Consider the following 18,682-nt stretch of genomic DNA (forward strand, 5'->3'; position numbering starts at 1 on the left):
AGACCTGATCTCTGTGTTCTACAACTTGAGATCACATCCTGGATTGATTTTGCTTCAATTATTAGTGCCCTCTGAGAAATATTCTGGCAATATATATATATATATATATATATATATATATATATATATATAATATATATATATATAATATACGTATATATAAAAACAGCATAGATATATATATATCTAACTTTATGGTTTTCTAACCTTTATTTATCCACTCTCCACAACTGTATAATGGAAGTTATTTTGATACATTTTTAATCATGCTACTCCAGATCTAAGTTATTACCTTGATCTACCACCTATAAAAAGAGATAAATTAGCTATGATGGTTCATTAATTTCTTTATCCAGAGATCTCAAACAAAATCCATATAAATATTTTCCAGAATGTGAAAGGGGTTTTACTGTCAAACTTGTGGTTCTGTAGATTCAGGCAATCACTTAACCTCTTTTAGAAAATTAAGTAGCAGGTGGGCATCTTCTGGCTCTGACATGTTTCATATTCTCCATGGTTTATCAAATGCCAACATATCTTCTCAGAAACTGCATTTTCTCTTTCATTCAGTACCTTGGAGACAATGTTCTTGGCCTAAAAACCAAATTCCTTAAATCTAGCTTAGTGCTCCCTAGCCATCTATCTTGGGACTTATTTTTTCCCTTAGCCATGTACTTTCTACTTCCACAGATTAAAAATCATTTTCCCTTGAAAAGATAAAAACATAATTGGAACTTAGTAAGACTTATTTTTCTGTCATCTGTAAAAATTCTGAGATCAAACAATAAGTAAATTTATTTTGTTCCCTTTCATACTCCTAACAGTTATTTCATGTTATAGGGTATTGTGGATTTTAATTCTAAAGTTATATAATATTCTCTAATTATTATTGGGTTTTTGGAGTATATTAATATGAGACAAGATTCTTCCTTGTATGTCAGAATAATCAGTGATATCTTGATTCATCTCTTCATGGAATTAGGTTCAAATCACATATTGAGTTATAATACATGCTATTTTTTTCCAGTAAGCATTTTCATAACTTTTATTTGAACGTATTTTAAAACTTAAGAGTAATACACAGAGCCCTCTTATACCCTTTACCCAGATGAATTAATTGACCCATTGCTTTATTATTTCTGTTCTCTTTTCTCTGGATCAGTTGATAGTAAATTGCAGATACCGTACCTTTTATGCATAGAGATTTCACTGTTTACTTCTACAACTACAGTATAATAAAGTAAGATATTTGATATTTCTATTACCTTGATATTTCTATTATCTAATCTACACTCCATATTTGCAATGATCAATTTTAAGTGTCAAGTTGACTGGCCATGGGGTGCCCAGATTAAATGTTGCTGTGTGTATTTGTGAGGATATTTCTGGATGAGATTAGCAGCTGAATCAGTGGCCTCAGTAAAGTAGATTGCCCTCACCAGTGTGGATAGGCATCATCCCATTTGTTGAGGGCCTGAATAGAACAAACGGTGGAGCAAGGAGGAATTCACTCCCTTTATCCTTGCATGACTGCTTGATATGGGACATCTCATCTCATTTTCTCTGGCCCTCAGACTGGGATTTACATTATCAGCGCCTCTGATTCTCAGGACACACATATACAGTTGACACTTGAACAACAGAGTTTGAACTGTGCAGAACTACTTATACTCGAATTTCTTTTCAATAAATACTACAGTCGTACTACAGTATTTGTGGTTGGTTGAATCCGTGGATGCACAACTGTGGATATAGAGGGTGGACTGTAAAATTATACTCAAGACTTTCAACTGCTCTGGGGGTCTGCACCTCTAACCTCCACATTTTTCAAGGGGTTTTCTCTGGAAAACCCTGACTAATACAGTGTTCAATTTTTACCAGTTTTGTTCTCTATGGCTCATTTTATTTTCCCAATCTACAATCCAGTTTAGGATCATACATTAAATTTAGTTATGGTTCTTTAGTATCCTTTAATATGTAATATTTCTGCATTCTTTTTGTGGTTGTTTTTCATGACCTTGTTATGTTTGAAAACCCATATCAGTTATTTGGTAGATTGTCCTCAATTTAAGGTGGTCTGATTGTTTCTTCATAAACAGATCAATTTGATGCATTTTTAGCAAAAACACCAGAAGTGATACCAAGTCCTTCTTAGTATATCACATTAGGAAACACATGATATTGGTTTATCCCATTGTTGGTAATGTCAACTTGAATCATTTGGTTAAGTGGTGTCCACAAGATTTCTCTGTTCTAAAGTTATTTTTTCTCTTTGTAATTAATGAGTTAATTATACAAACAGTTTGAGTCAGGGTAAATATATATCTAGTTCATCATCAAGCTTTCACTCATAATTTTAATGTCTATTTATGATTCTTGTCTGAAGCAATATTTCTATGATGGTTGCCAAACTGATATTTTCTAGTGTTATTAATTTGTATTGTATTGCAACTAGAGCTCTTTCTATCTAGCACTGTAAACACATGTGTTCATATTTTATTCACTGGGGTACTATCTTTATTAATTTTGATAGTCAAATTATCCCAGATTTGGCCAGTGGGAATCCTGTATCTTTATGTCTATGCCTGTCATTTTTTCGACCACTTTTTAAAAAAAATTTCTAACACAACAAGATATTCCAGGCTCATTTTTACTTTCCCTGTCTCAGCCTTGGACTCAACCATTTGATTGATCCATTTTTCAAAGGATCTCTGGTCCCTTCAGAATGGTATTTAGAAATCAATATCTGGCCTCCTAAATATTTTGTATGTGCATTAAATTAATTCAGACTTCTTGGTTGAAAATAACAATTTTACAGCTAAAGAAATTGAAAAATATACAGATAATTTTACCGAAGTCAGGAAAATAGTAAATGGCATATAAAAAATGTGAATAGTCAACTCCTGATTTCAGGTGGTTATCATTTTAAATAATAGCTGCTTCCGATGTTGTATTTCACAGTAAAGTTTAACCATTCATTCAAATGGGTTTTATTAAACACTTACAGGCACTCTTATAAGCACTAGAGATACAGCAATGAAAAAATTGGATAAAAATCTCTGCATTCATGGAACTTATTTTCCAATAAGAAAAGCAGTCAATAAGAAAGAAAAAATGTTAATAACATAGTATATCAGATGGTAAAAATTACTATGAAGAAAAAAAATAAGACAACAGAGTACACTAGGTGGAAAGTCAAATATACCAGATGGTGCTATAATTTTAAATAACTTTGTCCACGAAAGCATCACCAAGAAGGTTCCATTTACATAGACCTGAAGATGGTAAGGGAGATAACATGTGGATATTTGGGTATAGAGCATTCCAGACAGAGAAAGAGTGTGTGTTAGGCACTAGTGCTGGAACATGCCTTATATGTTTGAGAAACACTGTGCCTGGAGAGGAGGAGCATGGTTAAGACATTAGGTTGGAAATGCCCCTGTCCTTCTCTTAAGAAAAAGAGAATAAATAAACTTTTACACAGATAAGAAAACAAAACTATAATTTAAAAAGCAAATGAATACTATGCTTTGAGTAAAAGCTTACAAAATAATAAAAATAAAATTTTAGAAACCAAAATAAAATTTTAAATACAACATATTAAGCATATGAAAGCATCAAAGAATGGGCACAGGACCCTATGCATGGTGGTTACTCAGTTTGAATTTTGGCCATGAAATGTTTAAGAGAATAAAGGAGCAAACATAGGCAACATTAGCAACCGAGAAGATCAGAAGTTAGCATTAAAACATAAAAGAAAATATAACAGAATATTAGAATTATTTGTTTGAAAAACTTAGCATAGTTTTTTTTGAAAATTTTATAAAAAGAATTCATCTTCATTGAAAAAAATCTTATAGTATGTAATAAGTTAAGGAAAAATAAAATTAAAATTTTACCACATGCTAATATTATCTTATATATTCTTATTTCCTCTGTATGTATGCGTGCGTGTGTGTGTGTGTGTGTGTGTGTGTGTATGTGTGTCTCATAAAGTGATCAACAAAATGTCCCGGGTAAATCTTTGGAGTAAAAAAATTTTATCTGTATTATTTATTTTATTAGGATTCAAATACATCTTTAACAGCTAGTGTTAAAGTTCTTCTTATGAGAGATGAAAAATTAAGTTCTGTATCTGTAGACCATTTTGGAAGAGGTAGTGTGTCTTTAAGGTGACTTGTAAGAAGCTATAAATACAAATATATGCTAAACTTTAATGAATGAGACATATTATAGGTTGGAAGTGAGATGGAGGCCAGAGAGAGGAAAGGACCCTGACAACATAGGAGGCTAGATCCTGGGTTTGAAAGATGGCTTCTGGGAATTGCCTGTTTCCTGGTACATTGCCACACGCTTTAAAAGGTTCTGTTATTAGTACTCAGTTCTAAATAATTTGGGACTTATGTGAGATAAAACACATACACTGTCCTAAAACCTCAGGAAAATCTGAAATAATATAGAAATTTGGGGGATATTTATTTGCTTAAGGAACATTAAATAAAATGTACCATGTTCAAGGTCTAGGTTGCATGTTTAACTCTTGCAAGAATGTGAACCCAGATGACTAAGAATATAAGCCCAAACTATCCAATAGTTTTTGTTTGTTTGTTTGTTTTTGGTTTTGTTTTTTACTATTCCAAATGCTTTATTTTCAAAAATTTTTATTGGGGTGTAGTTGATTTACAATGTTGTGTTAGTTTCTGCTGTACAGCCAAGTGAATCAGTTATACATATACATATATCACCCCAATGTTCACTGCAGCACTATCCAATAGTTTTAATGGTAAATGCTTTCTCACAACTTTTTCATCCTGGTGAGGTTTTTTATTTTAATCTTTACCAAATTCATTTATTCAACACATATTAATTAATTAACAGCAGTTCTAGGCCCTGGGGGTATAATATCAAAACAAAGCATGCTTTTTGTTCTCACAGCGCTTACAATATGGTGTATATCTGCGAGTGTAATTCAGGAATGGAGGGTAGAAGGAGAAGGTGGAGTAAGGGTAAAATAGACAATAAAAAATATTTATGTGAAAAATGATAACACAAATAAAATATAAGTAATTGGTAGGTACAAAATGACATCTCATTATGTTAACTGTGTTTTTATTTCTGTGGGTGTTTCCAGAACACATCTCCTATTTGTAACAGTAATTGAATAAAGATGCTATTCTTTCTGATTTCATTGTCAGTCCTGAAGATGCACTCAGGAAAAATATTACATGATCTATCTTTCTACAAGTCAGCAATTCAAATCTGAGTCCCTTCAGAAGAAGTAAAGTTCAACTCTGTTCCACTAGAAATTATCTCCTCTTGGAATTTTCTTATACACTGAGAATATTGTAATGCATTAAGATTTTATTCAAGAATCAAAAGTACATTTATATTTCCTATATTATCTGAAAGCATTTTTCCACTTAGTGCAATTTGTTGCCCCTAATTTCTTCAATGATATGTCTAATTTTTTGCCTATTGAACATGAATGTTCTTTTATACAAGCTTGCTTTTCATTAAACTCTTTGGTTTTCATGGTTGAGATGTTTTATCAATTATGTTAAGTCATAAATATTATTCATAAATGAAGTTACATCCCAGAAGACTAGTCTTCCTATATTAGGGAGCTGATGATGCTAATAAAATAATTGGAAACTTATTTATTACGGCTTCATCTATGCTTGTTTGACCCTTTCTCCTCATCATTGACTATCTTACATATGAACTTAAATTGTTATGTTAAAGAATTTTTAATTGATTCTGTCCTTAAAAGCTCAATTTCTGTTTTTCCATATCTCACTTGCTTTATGAAGCTGTTTTGAATACCAGATTATGACTTCAGATTAAAAAACGAACAAAACAAAACAAAACCAATTCCTAGATGCCATTAGCAATAGATAAGAAAGCGATTAAATAACATTTATTAATTGTACAGTATGGTCCAGATATTGCTAAACATTACAGAACCCATCCCATGTAGTCCTTGTATTCTTTCACTATTTATTTTCTGTAGTAAGACTGAAAATTCTGATTCATGGTTTGCTGTGCTCTTGCTATACTCTCTTTGGTTGGAGTGATAGATTTCTTTATTATGAAATAAGAAATGCATTTTCAATAATGTAGCCAAACTTACTGTTTTTGCAAGGAAATTCCTGTTTACAAAGAACTGAATTACCAGATTCTTAATAAGGGAAATGTTTGTGTCATGCGCATGCTACTAGTATGTCAAGGGTTGGTAGTAATAAAACGTCATAGTCACTTAAGGACTCAGGTTAATGTAAGCCCATCTGTGTGCTTCCAAAAACACCTCAATATAGGAAAAGGACATAAACCACAATCAGGCTTATAAAGTTTTCTTCCCAAAAGGGACATATATCAATTCCATCAATATTTTATTCGCCACTGAAAATAACATGGTCATACCTGATTGTAAAAGGGGATGAGGAAAGACATTGCTATTATGTCTCCAAAGGGAGATAGTTGAAAATATTTGGTGAACACCCCTTTGACTATCACATGCATAAGGTTTATTTTATCAATATCTGTTGTCTGATTGTATCATAAAATTTCAATAAACCACATTTAAAATGACACTATCTTTCAAAATGATTGAAGAGCTTATATTCAAATTGATTTCATAAAAAAATCCTATGATAAATGAAAGAAAAACATCTCACTAAAAGATCAGCTGATAAACTGAAATCTAATACTTTTCATTTTTATATCAAACAGGTTAATATTATCTGCATGGATAAGTTTCTGATTCATATTTAATTTTACAGCCCTTTTTGTGTAACAACAAGTTATCTTCCCTTAAATTACTATATACTACAAAATATATTACTAACATATCAAACACACAAAATTAAAAATAACTGACCCTTCAAAATTTATAATCAACATAACAGTACTTTTTTTCCAATATATTGTTTTCCAGGCTTTCATCAAGAGACAGAAATTTGTTTTTAAAAGATAGAACACTATTGAAGGTTCAACTTTTATTTGCTTTATTTTCTTATACATATTATATTAATTTTTGCTAACATTATGTTTAACTGATCCTTCACATGGTGACACAATAATTTATTTTTTCATTCTTTAAATGTTGCTTTCAAAAATTTATCAGGTAAGTAGCACTAAAATAAGTACAATCTAGGATATGCTTTTTGGCTCTTCTTTGATTCCTAGGGATGGAATCGTTACATAATTCAAAGATGACCATAAATCATAGATTATGATGTATCTAATTATATGCACCTATGATCCATAAAAGATTACTTCACAGAAGAATAAATAAGTTAAATCTTCCCATCTAAATGAGTAAGCAGTTTTATATCTCCTGTAATCTATTTTCATTTCTTTTTACCCAGAAATTGCATCTATTATTTTAATATCTGTTTGTTTTTATTAGATTCAGGACATTTTAATAAAATTTTTAGAATATGCTTTAATCTTTAAACAAATCACTGCATGACAAAATTATGTGGTTTTTTTTGACAGGTAAAAGGATTCCGATAGCTTTAACATGACCATTCAACATTCTTAATGACACTTGAATGGAGTAAAGCATTTTAAAGAATTAGAATAGTTGTAATTTTTAGTTTGTCTATTCATCAGTTATTCATGTAATAAGCATTTTTGAGCATTTAATATGTGTCAGACTCTATGGTAATCATTAGAGATAAAGTAAATGATACAAAGTTCATATTGTGGAGATGAGGTTAGTAAGAAGAAAAAGTTCACAATTTTCCAGTGAGAGCAGTCACTAGTGTGGGCATGGAAAAGCACTGAAACCTGAAAAAAAAATGTTTCTGTCCATGCTGTCCAATATGGTAGCCACTAACCACACGTGCTATATAAATTTAAATTCAAATAAATTAAACTTAAGTTAAATTTAAAATTCAATACCTCAGTAACACTAAATACCTTTCAAGTGCTCAATAAACACATGTGGTTAGGGTCTATTATATTGGCCAGTGCTGATTGTAGAACATTTCCATCAACCCAAACATTTCTATTCTACGTATTGTCTGAAATACAAGTCATGTGGGAATGTGGCTGGGTTGATACTTACTCCCCATTCCACTTTCCCTATTTAACTGTTAATGGGAAGAGAGAGGCTTCCTAACCTTGAGTAAAAACTAATGCTTTTTCTTTTTCTTTCCTTTGAGTTTCTTCTGTTTTTTCTTTGTTTTTCTTAATTTATCTGATTTTTTAAAATGTGTTGGATAAAGCTGAATAAACTGTTATTTGTAATTTGCGGTATTCTGTCTCACTAGAGGTGAAGACTTCTACCTTTTGGAAACAAATTTCTTTGATTTAGGTAATCTCTTGAATGGACCCTTTAGATATTTCAGATGTGGAATGCAAAGCAACTTTACAGGCATGGCTCTGTGGGAAATCAGTGAATCTGTTTGGCCTGTAGTACTGGAGCACCTCTTCTTCAGAAACTCCTCAGATTTGTGATATTCAAGCACATGTCAGGCCTAAACTAGCATTTATTCCTTGGGACACAGTGAGAAAGCGTAAGGGCCTTAGCTCAAAGGAGACAAGGCCCTGGTATGAATACAGTTAAGTCCCCTACATATGAACGAGTTCCTCTCTGAGAGCGTGTTCGTAAGTCCAATTTGTTCATAAGTCCAACAAAGTTAGCTTAGTTACCCAACTAACACATTTGGCTATATAGTACTGTACTGTAACAGGTTTATAATACTTTTCACACAAATAATACATAAAAAACATAAAAATAAAGAAAACATTTTTAATCTTATAGTACAATACCTTAAAGAGTACAGTAGTACAGTACTACAACCGGCATACAGGGGCTGGCATCGAATGAACAGGCAAGGAGAGTTACTGACTGGAGGAGGGAGAGGAGGTGGGAGACGGTAGAGCTGAAGGCTCATCAGCAATAGGAGACGGAGGGCAAGCTGCAATTTCACTCATGCCTGACGTTGATGGCACAGGTTCTGGTTCCTTTCTGGATTCAATTCTATCTACCCTCTTGAAAAAATGATCCAGTGATGTCTGGGTAGTAGCTCTGTTTTTTCTCATCATAGATGACACGGTAACACTGGATTGCATTCTGAACGGCTGCTGCAGCCTTTGTGTACCATTCTATGTTCAGGTCCTGTGCCTCAAAAACTAACAGTGCCTCCTCAAATAAAGAAAATCCCCTTGCCATTTCCTGCCTTGTGAATTTCTTTGGTTCTTCAGTTACTTCTTCTTTCTCTTGTCTCTCTTCGTTCTTTCTCTGGTCCTCCAATTCCATCAGGTCATCATTAGTAAGCTCCTCGTGTTGCACAGCAAGTTCAATGGAGTCACCCTCTTGCAGATCTAGCTCCAGCTTTTCTCCTCGCTCTACTCTGTCAATTATTTTCACTTTTGTTTCCATCGTTATCACTTGGAGCTTCTTAGCAGTACCAGCTACATCACCGCTGCTTTTATGCTTGCTTCTGGACTTCCTGGGCTTGAAATATATATACTGTACTACTGTACTCTATACAGTATTGTACAGTAAAGTACACAAAAGCACAACCACTTGTAGAGGATGCATGCACGTGACAATGTACGCCAGACACGTGAACTAATTTACGTGATTGGACGTGCGAACGCAAGTTTTCATCTTTGAAAGTTCCCAACTTGATGGTTTGTATGTAGGGAACTTACTGTAGTTATTTGGTCCCTGAAAGGTATGCTGCTTTGAAGCCTTCCAATAATCATTAAGGCAAAGAAGGTAAATTTGAGGTTTTTATTCTAGATTCATTTTGGATTTGATTTGTAAAATTATCATCATTATAGTTTTAATATTGTGCCACAACATAGTAGTTGACTGTTCCAGTGTGTAGCAATGGGAGATGGATACTGAAATGATGAAAAAAAAAAAAAAAGTAAAATGAAAGGAGGTTGGAAAGAGTTGAAGATGAAAGAGATCAAATTTGTTGGTTTGAATATAATACAGACCATTGAAGCGCTATTATTTGGTGGTTCATCTGCATGGACAATATATCATCCTGATGATGACAGATGTTGGGATGTAGGGTGTCTAGGATTGAATTGTCAAAATTGTCAGTGAGTGGAAATGGGTGACAGAAGCTTTGTTGATGACTATGACAAAGAAGGACTGAGTCTACAACAGTAAAATGAGAGATTAAGAACTTCAGAAGGGTTTTGGTTGTTACGGTTTGTTTGTTTTAAGCAAGTGGAAAAGTACTATCTTGAAATTAGTGATAAGGAGCCTGAAAGTTGCAGATAATGTCTCTGGACTCCTACACCTCTGGGGTGTGAGAGAGAAAAGTGCTTTCATTTAAAAGGGACATAGGGAAAGTGGTGCCCCCCCCAGAAGATCCAGTTGTAGTTGAGGCCAGCAGGTAGAGATTACATAGTGATAAGTGGAAGAAATGTGGACAGGATTATTGAACATGTTAACATGTGCTGAGGGCTATGGAGGGATAGTTGAAAATTGTTAGGCAGAACCTAACAATCAAAGACAGAAACCAGAGCGAAGTAGACATAAGGAACATGACTTTGGCCAGAGGGAACTGCATTTGTTTGGCAACAAGGATGGCTGATATGAGACAAGGGGTAGGGGTAGATTGAATCTCCTAAAGCTTGATTACATTCAGGGGCCAGGTGGAATGTGGAGAAATCAGCGAAAGAAATCTTTGCTCTACATTCAATATGAGTGTTACTGAGTTGTTTGAGCATCCCCTGAAACAACAACAGCAGCAACAATCACTTTTCATAAGTGATTTGGCTCTGGAATTTTCAACTTCTTAAAATCGTAACTGTCCATGGGTTTAGCTGGCTCAAGATTTTCCATAGTGGACTATCAAATTTTACCCTAGAGGTTATGGGACTCAATCAACATTTTGGGGGACCCTGTTGTCTTTGGACCTACATTTTAGAAAGCTCACGTGCCTTTGGTAATTTAATGAGAATTTAATGAACGCCCTCTGTCAAAATTATTGTGCTAGTTCCTGATATAGAAGACAAAACCTCTTCAAGCAAGGAGCTAACAGTCCAGCGATAAAACAATTAGGACAATAAACAACAAATTAAAATTAATTATTTTATTTAATATCAGTCATTGTAAGGGCCCCACAAAAATTTATGAAATGAAATTAAGTTATCTGTAGTGAGGTGGATGGACCTAGAGCCTGTCATACAGAGTGAAGTAAGTCAGAAAGAGAAAAAACAAATACCGTATGCTAACACATATATATGGAATCTAAAAAAAAGAAAAAGAAAATGTTCTGAAGAACCTAGCGGCAGGACAGGAATAAACACACAGACGTAGAGAATGGACTTGAGGACATGGGGAGGGGGAAGGGTAAGCTGGGACGAAGTGAGAGAGTGGCATGGACATATATACACTACCAAATGTAAAATAGATAGCTAGTGGGAAGCAGCCGCATAACACAGGGAGATCAGCTCTGTGTTTTGTGACCACCTAGAGGGGTGGGATAGGGAGGGTGGGAGGGAGACGCAAGAGGGAGGAGATATGGGGATATATGTATATGTATGGCTGATTCACTTTGTTATAAAGCAGAAACTAACACACCATTGTAGAGCAATTATACTCCAATAAAGATGTTAAAAAAAATTTATGAAATGCTATGAAAGTATACTACTGTAGGACAAGCTGGCCTAATCTGAGTGAGTGTAGTGAGTGTCTAGGGTGATTGGGGAGAGGCGAGACAGGGAAGTTTTTTATAAAGAAATACAATTTCAGCTGAAAACTGAAAGGAAACTGGTGTGAATCAAGGAGAAAGGAGGGAAGCAAAGTATATTCAAGGCAAAGAAAATTGCATGCCAATTTCCTCAGGTGAGGAAAAACCCCCCCCCCAAAATTGGCTCATTTGAATAATCCGAAAAAAGAAAAGTGTGCTTAGGGAATAGTAAACTAGAGAAAGTGTGACCCTAATGTAACCAGTTTCTAAGGCAATGCTTTTCCTCTTCCTTTGCATGCAAATTCACACTCTCTGGAGCAGTGGTCAAATTCTTTCCTTCCAAACTAAGTGCCTCTGTCTTCTCTATCCCAGTGTGCTCAGACCATCTCTAATTTAATTTTTTTCTGTGTCCCTCTGTTTTAAGTGTTCACATAGAGAGGCTCATATTTTCACTTACTTAATTGTCCTAACTACATCTGGTTTCCCACTCATATTGTCCCAGAGGGTTTCCATTATGTCTTACATTTTAATATATTGCATTCAGCATCTGGCACACACACCTGGCACAAAACAATAGGTTTTTAACTAATGCTGGCTAAATTTGTGAACTGTCACTAATAACAAGTCTTAGGCATACGCAATATGCCTTTGATTATTTTCTCACCAAATATTTCTGAGCACCATCTCTGTGTTGGGCACCACTTTTTTTACATGTTACCATTGATTTTTATTTTCAAATATTCAGAAGAATTTCTTTTTTAATTTTTATTTTACATTGGAGTATAGTTGACTTACAATGTTGTATTAGTTTCAGGTGTACAGCAACGTGATTCAGTCATACATATATTTATATCTATTATTTTTCAGATTCTTTTCCCATATAGGTTATTACAGAGTATTGAGTAGAGGTCCCTGTACTATACAGTAGGTCATTGATTATCTGTTTTATATATAGTGGTGTTTATGTTAATCACAACCTCCTAATTTATTCCTCCCCTCACCTTTCCTTTTTGGTAACCATAAGTTTGTTTCCTAAGTCTGTGAGGCACTATTTTGAGCACTGGGGAATGCAATGATAGTTCCTGCTCTCAGCAAGTAAATGGTCACAACATTATTGGAAGTGATCAATGAAAGTGATTGTGAATGCCTTTCATGAATACACAAGGGTCTACCTACAATCCCTTTTTAAACAAATTCTTTTTGACACATATTATGTGTCATTGTTCTAAGAACAAGAGATACACTAGGGAATGAACAAGGTAATATATGCCACCGTAAAAAGCTTGCATTATAGCAGAAGAAATTCATAGATGTGCCAAAGATATAAGCATCCATGTCCTATTTTTTGTGTGTCATTGAGCCTGCACTGAGCCTGGCCAGTACCCACTGTAGAGGACTAAGAATAAATCCCCAAAAAGGGGGTGGTATATAGCACTTTATCCATTCATTTATGGATGGACAGGTTGCTTTCATATCTTAGCTATTGTAAATAATGCTACAATGAACACAGGGGTGCATATAATTTTTTGAATTAGTGTTTTTGTTTTCTTCAGAAAAATACAGTGGAATTGCTGGATGGATGGTATGGTAGTTCTACTTTTCATTTTTTGAGGAAACTTCATATTGTTTTCCATAGTGGCTATACCAGTTTACATTCCCACCAACAGTGTACTAGGTGAATGGGTAACAAAGATGTGATATATATATATATATATACACATACACATACACACACACACACACAAATGGAATATTACTCAGCCATAAAAATAAATGAAACCTTGACATTTTTGACAATATGGTTAGACCTAGAGTATCATTTCATTCATATGTGGAATCTAAAAAAATGAAACAAATGAACAAACATAACAAAACAGAACAGACTCATAGATACAGAGAACAAATAGGTGTTGCCAGAGGGGAAGGGGGTGGGCAATGAGTGAAATAGATGAGGAAGATTAGGAGGTACAAACTTCCAGTTACAAAATAAATGAGTCATGGGGATGAAACGTATAGCATGGGGAGTATAGTCAATTACATTGTAGTATATTTGCATGGTGACAGATGGTAACTAGACATATCATGGTGATCATTTTCTAATATATAGAAATATTTAATCACTATGCTGTGTACCTGGAAATAACACAGTGTTGTAGATCAATTATACATCAATAAAAAAAATATGTAGACACTGGGAGGAAGTGAATCAAAATGCTAATGATGGTTATCTCTGGGGGTGGAAATTGTGGATGGTTAATTTTTACTTTATGCTTTTATGTATTTCTAGTAGTCTGCAATGAATATGGATTGCTTGAAAAATTAGAAAGAAAACAATAAATGTCATTAAAAATCAAAATAAGCAAATAAATAAAGATTTAAAGAAAAAGAAGGAAATGATGATTCCTAATAGCTACTGAGTACCATGACTTGGCATACTGCTACCTTCTCAACAGCTCCAAACATCATGAGGTAGTACAACACTGACTTACAGGAATGCAGAGTGCAGAATGGAGAGAGGAAGAGGTCACTGAGCTGCTTCCTCTTTAGTGAAAGATCTCAAGTGTCATCTCCCAGATGTCACAGTGGCTGAAGTTTGGGATTCAAGATTGCTCTTTGGGGATGTTCCTTGTGACCTGAGAATAACTACAATAACTACGGAACAGGTTTTCTGCCCACTGAAGAGGGCTCTGACGAGCAGGCTTTTGTACTCTTTCTGTGACAGAAAAGGATTTTATTTCAGAAAGGTTGAGGTGAAAAGTTGTTGGTCCTATGCTCACTAAACCCATTCACCTTCAGAAATTCCATACCAAATATTTGAGTCCTTAAATAAGTCTCGCAAAGTTTGTCACTGCGTGTGGAATGCCTCAGATCTAATATTTAATAAGGTAAAAACAGTGAATGGCTTTGCTTTCCCTGGGCCCATAAATGGAAACAGTCGATCAGGGTCATTATATTCAGTCCACTAAAGCAAAGATTTCCACAGTATGCCCACTTCTCCCTCGTTAAGGCTAATTCCTCAGAACTCTTTAAGTCTAGCAGCTACATCTGTAACTTGATATTGATCTTGAACTAGGCACTACTGAACTTGAATGTGAATATGGCATGGAAAAAAAAATATATATATATATAGTTAAACATAGTTAAAGAACTAAAATCATGTGATAATGATATTCAGCGCAAGTCTCACTCTTTCAAGGCTGGTTTTACACAGGTTACTTTAAGAATATTTGATTACCTGGGTTGATATTTGGCTACTGTTTTTGTATTTCTTTTGTTCTTTTGAGATTCAAACCCTGGCTTACATCAAGCAGGCCCTGACAGCTACTTCTTATCCACTTATTCATTCATTCATTCAATGAATATTGTGTGTTTCCTATGCTACTGGTACTTGAGATACACCAGTGGAGAAACAGAAATCCTTACCCTCATGAGGCTCACCATGTTGATTTTTATGTTGATTAACATCTTCATAATATTTTATTCCCTGTCCTATCCAGAATGAGGCTTTTTTCCTATATTTTTTCTGCTTTTTCCTCTGATTCCTGCTGTCTGTCAGTAGTATCTAGAATATACTGACCTGGACACTTAGATACCCACTTTTCATCTTTATCTTCACATCACACAATCTATTGCTTTACCAGGTCCTCTGAATAATTGGCCATCTGTGCACAGAACAAAATAATTGCCATAATATTTCTGAAAAAAGAATGATCAACAAAACCAAAACCTTGTTCTACATTTTCAAACTTGTTTTTGAAAAGCTTTTAGAAAAATCTCCATTAAATGTTGTATTTCTTTTGGCATGCTGCAGCAATTCTATTTGCTATAATGATGTCAGGATCACATAATGGCCCCTCTTCAGTAAAAATGAAAAAGTGTTGCCTGTTCTCAGAAACACTATTCCATTTGATTCCAAACTAAAGAGATAATAGAATCCTTATAAAAATCTGTGTTCTAATGTTACTCCTAGAGTTACTCCTGGAGTACAGTTCAAACTGTAGTTTGAACTGTATTCAAACTACAGTTAGCAGGCAGTGGGGTAATCTAAAAGCAATACAAAAAGAAGTGGAGCTATAAAAGGATATAGAACTACTGATAAGTTAAAAAAGGAATAATAAAGTCATAATTCTAGTTTTAATTGTGAACATAATTGTTATTTTGAATGAAGAACTATAATGTAAAATATTTTTAATATTAGAATTATGGTTTATTTTTATTAAAAACGATTCATGAGTTCTTACATTTAAACATTACGTACTAAATACCTTCTTTTGTGAAGCTAATATTTCTGTGTGCAGTTAAACTGCCAGACTTCCAAAGTTCATGAGACACACATACAAGTAGATATGAAACAAGCAGAGAGTGCATTTTGTGACTGTTATTCCTGGTGAAAAGTGATTCAGGAAGTTACCAGAAAATTAAGATTCTGTAAATTGATGGGGAACAATATTTCACTGTGTTTAGGCGAGGATGATTTTTTTCCCCTCTTGGGTGAAAAAGGCTATATGGGAAAGCCAAAGTATGGAAATGATTTTGAAATGATGGAGCAGGGAATGTGGTAGTGCTCAGAAAGAAATAGAATGAATTTCCTGGTGGAGGATGAATTGATTTAGAGAGGAAGACAAAGTTTGTTAATCAAGTAATATAAAAGAAAACATCAAAATGTGGTTAGACCCACGTAATCAAGGGTAAAGCAGAAAGAACTGCAACAGAAGACTGACTCTTAAGCTTCACTTTTTTCTGTACAGTGCCTGAGAGTGTTTAGTATATTGTCTTAATCCAATGAGAATGAAAGGTTTATTAGCATTTTAACAATATTTTATAATATATAGATTTAAAGTATGTCATATATGTATACATACCCAAACATATACATGCACAATGCTAATTTATTATTCCCTCAGTACTGTCAATTAGAGTATTAGTAAAATGATTTAGGTATTACCTAGACTTATTTTGGAGATAGGGAAATACACTATCACACATTGAGAATACACAATGCAGTATTCTCAAACTGTGAAACCTAGTGGATGAAGGTGACATCTATTTATAATTGTTTATTATTCGGTATTAGAAAATGCATTGTCCAAACTAAACCCAAATGCCACTATTTGTCACTGTGAGTTGACTATTACCAAGCACCATATTTAGCATTCTCTGTGGTTATTAGTTGGTGCTATTTAAGCTACTCACTAGGAGCTTATCTAAACTATCAAGCTACCCTTAACAAACTTGAGGTTATGTGCAATTCAAGCAAACTTTAAAATTTCAGGGTATTTTCTAATCTTATAAGCTATGTGATTTTACTGAAATTATTTGAATTAGTCTGAGACTTAGTTTCCTCTTCTTTGTAATAATCGCCTGCCTCACAAGATTTTCCTGGGCTCAACTACGTTAGTTTTTATGAAAACATCTTGTCAACATTAAAACAGGATAAACATAAAATTTTGGGTAAAGTTATAATTAACATATTTCAAAGATATTTTATATTTTTGTGTCACCTTCATGTTTAACATGATAAACACTTTACCATTCAAAAAACTCTAGTCAAGAGTGGTGGGAAACAGTCCACTGAGAATATTTGTGTACTGTACTTAAAATCTCCATACAATATTTAAAATATCTTATTTGTAAAAGTTCACTTTTTTCTTTTAAATTACTTCATATCTACGTAAAGTTATACATAATACAAAGCTTCCAAACTGAGTATGATACAGCTTTCAGATAAGCCACAAATTGGGATGGTGTGCCATGAAATATCAATGTTTGTAAATTTTTATAGTAATAAAAATTCAAAATCATTTTAACAAACACTCAAATTGTTATATCAATTGTAATAATACTTGTATGGCTTGCTCTGTAAAATGCAATCATTTAATAATCTTTTTCTTATCTGGGCATAAAAGATTTAATACATAGCCCCAGCAGTCAGAATGTTCTCTTCTGGGATCACACAGCACCTGAACTTGACTTTTTTCCTTGAAACACCAGGAAAGTGTGATTGTTATTTTAGATATGTTAGAGAGCAAATTTCTATATTTTTCTTGCAGGTGTAAAAGATCTAGTGCTTATTTTTATTTAAGTAATTCTAAATTTTTCACAATATATTTGTAGAGTAATGTATGATATATCTTTATCAATAGCAGCAGTAGTAGTATTTGGTATTAGACATTTCTATACAGAATATAATTGATTGTGGTATTACTAACTGATTTTTAGCTTTTGATGTTAACAATTAATCAAATTCTTGCTCATAATGGAACTGTGTTATGAATTACCACTTGTTTTCCAAAATACCAAAAGTGCTCATTTGTAAAAATACTAATTGAAAATGATTCAGCTTAATAATTCATAAAAGGGTACTTTACATCTCCAGAAAATTACTTCTTCAAAATGTTTATATTTTACATGAGCATAAAATTTATATTATTTTAAAATAATTATAGTTATTGAATTAAATGAAAATTAATATAAAATATTTCCTATACTGCACACCAGAATAATAGCTATTATATATGAGGACTATCTCGAATTTAATATTTATTCCTCAGTATATTTCTCTTCCATAACCTAAGGGTTTTAACTGCCTGATAAAGTTAAATAATGCAATGGTGCCAACCAGACCACCAACACCTGATGGAAAAAAAAAAAAGTTGGACTCATTTCAGCTATTTCTTGTAAGTACAAATTAAGAAACTCTATGCTTCTATGAGATCTGTTACTACATTTTCAGATCAAGTTCAAGAAGCTGTTTGGAAAATATTTCAATCAACAGCTAAATTCAAAATGTCTCACATAGTTGCAAAATTGCTTATTTTCCCAGCTGACTTGCAATTTTCAACGCTATGTTTCACACCAATTCAGCAAAGAAATAAGACATTTAGTATTGAAACAAACTCTTATAACATGAAATGACAACATGCCAGATGACATAAAGACATCACAAACCCAGATGATTATTAGATTTAAGAAATATCTATCACATATAGGTGAGTTTACAGATGTTAGTCCCT

The sequence above is a fragment of the Balaenoptera ricei genome, chromosome 8 (assembly GCF_028023285.1).
Source record: "Balaenoptera ricei isolate mBalRic1 chromosome 8, mBalRic1.hap2, whole genome shotgun sequence".
NCBI lineage: Eukaryota > Metazoa > Chordata > Mammalia > Artiodactyla > Balaenopteridae > Balaenoptera > Balaenoptera ricei.